General features: G+C 36.2%; 1 protein-coding gene across 1 annotated transcript in view; it reads right to left on the bottom strand.

Moving 5' to 3' along the window:
• The window catches only part of LOC136831578 (lachesin-like), a 177,884-nt gene that overhangs the window by 92,101 nt on the left and 83,283 nt on the right, over positions 1-2,500 (bottom strand). The window lies entirely within an intron of this gene.

The following is a 2,500-nucleotide window of genomic DNA, read 5'->3' as shown; positions in this document are numbered from 1 at the left end:
GAGAGAGAGAGAGAGAGGGAGCGAGAGAGCTTGCTTGCAATTATACACCTCTGTTACCCTAACAACATGCAAGATAATATCACTATTTTTCCGAAGCCTGAATAAAATATACCCAGTTGGACTTAATCAGTTATAACGTTAAACGTGAAACAAACTATAGAGAGAGAGAGAGAGAGAGAGAGAGAGAGAGAGAGAGAGAGAGAGAGAGAGAGAGAGAGAGGTATGGAAGCCTAGTGGGAGAGATAGCTCCCCAAATAATAGCCTCTAATTCCCTGAAAAGCCTCATTTCTCTCTCTCTCTCTCTCTCTCTCTCTCTCTCTCTCTCTCTCTCTCTCTCTCTCTCTCACCAGCTGACATTGAAGGCGAGGATGTAATAGTAATTAATTATGACTCTCATTAGACCGTCAGTGACACAATTTGTTTTTTTTAATTTTTTTTTTTCACTGCGAATAAAATTTGTTTTCTAAAACATGACTTGAGTGATGAATGGACGGACCTGGCTCAGCTTACGTTCGGCGAAGCTGTTAATGATTTATTATTCTGCTCTGGTATCCTTTCCTTGGGTTATTCTGTAGAGAGAGAGAGAGAGAGAGAGAGAGAGAGAGAGAGAGAGAGAGAGAGAGAGAGAGAGAGAGAGAGAGAGAATCCGCAGGGCCTAGTAGTACTGTGGTAATATCTATGGTCATTCCTTGCGTTATTCGGATTGCTGGTAAGCATGTTATCTACTTCTATAGAGAGAGAGAGAGAGAGAGAGAATTAGGGGTGATTATTATTTGGGGAACTCTCTCTCTCTCTCTCTCTCTCTCTCTCAGATTTACTTCCTTTAAGAATAATATTGTTCGTTTATCTTTATCTGTTCATATATGTGGTCTCTGAATACATACATACATACATATATATATATATATATATATATATATATATATATATATATATATACATATATATATATGTATATATATATATATATATATATATATATATATATATATATATATATATATATATATTGACAATATCATTCTCCCCTTTCAATATAATCCCAAGTTTGTGACTTCGTCTCTGCATTTAAGAGAGAGAGAGAGAGAGAGAGAGAGAGAGAGAGAGAGAGAGAGAGAGAGAGAGAGAGAGAGAGAGAGAGAGAAAGGACTGTCAAGCTTAATGAAGTCCGCCTTTGTCATAGTTTTTCTTCTCCTCTTTTTTTTCTTCAAGAGGAAAGGAAATTTCGCTGACATTAAAAGCACCGACGGAAGAAGATGAATTCTTGCCGGAGAAAGTTCCAGGGGCCACCTTCGGTAAACTCTCTTCTTGGGGACACCGGGCATGAGGAGGTCAAGAGGAAAGAGGAAAATAAAGAGGAGAGAGAGAGAGAGAGAGAGAGAGAGGAAAATATTAAAGATAAAGTGAGGGGAAGAGGAAAATATTAAAGAGAAAGTAAGAGAAAGGAAAATATCGAAGAGAAAGTGAGAGAAAGAGGAAAATATTGAAGAGGAAAGAGAGAGATTGGAAAATATTAAAGAGAACGCAAGAGAAAGAGGTAAATATTAAAGAGAACGTAAGAGAAAGAAGAAACTATTAAAGAGAATAAGTGAGAGAAAGAGGAAAATATCAAAGGAAAAGTGAGAGAAAGAGGAAAATATTAAAGAGAAAGTGAGAGGAAGAGGAAAATATTAAAGAGAAAGTAAGAGAAAGGAAAATATCGAAGAGAAAGTGAGAGAAAGAGGAAAATATTGAAGAGGAAAGAGAGAGAGATTGGAAAGTATTAAAGAGAACGTAAGAGAAAGATGTAAATATTAAAGAGAACGTAAGAGAAAGAAGAAAATATTAAAGAGAATAAGTGAGAGAAAGAGGAAAATATCAAAGGAAAAGTGAGAGAAAGAGGAAAATATTCAAGAGAAAGTGAGAGGAAGAGGTAAATATTAAAGAGAAAGTGAGAGAAAGGAAAATATCGAAGAGAAAGTGAGAGAAAGAGGAAAATATTAAAGAGGAAAGTGAGAATAAGAGGAAAATATTAAAGAGGAAATTAAAGAAATTGAAAGAGGAGAATAAAGAAGAAAGCGAGAAAAAAGAAAATGAGGAGGAAAGAGGAAAAGAAAGAGTAAATAAAGAGGATAGAGGAAAATGAAGAGGAAAGTGAAAGAGGGAAATGAAGAGAAAAGTGACAGAAAGAGGAAAATTAAGAGGAAAGAGAGAAAGAGGAAAATGAAGAGGAAAGTGATAAAAAGAGGAAAATGAAGAGGAAAGTGAGAGAAACGGGTTAATAAAGAGGAAAATAAAAGTAAAGAGAAAAAAAGCGGAAAGTGAAATGAAGAGGAAAATTAAGGTCAAGAGGAAAGTAAAATAAAGAGGAAAATGTGGGGAGGAAAAAAATTGCAATTTCATCTCTTCCTGTTTTGTGTGGGGAGAGGGGAGGAGGAGGAGGAGGAGGAGGAGGAGGAGGAGGAGGAGGAGGTGCCTCGTTGTTTGATACATAACATTGGGATGCTGTGATGTCTTCTCT

This window comes from Macrobrachium rosenbergii, chromosome 48 (genome assembly GCF_040412425.1).
Source record: "Macrobrachium rosenbergii isolate ZJJX-2024 chromosome 48, ASM4041242v1, whole genome shotgun sequence".
Classification (NCBI taxonomy): Eukaryota; Metazoa; Arthropoda; class Malacostraca; order Decapoda; family Palaemonidae; genus Macrobrachium; species Macrobrachium rosenbergii.
Note: the sequence above shows the minus strand (reverse complement) of the source record. Positions and strands in the feature narration are given on the sequence as shown.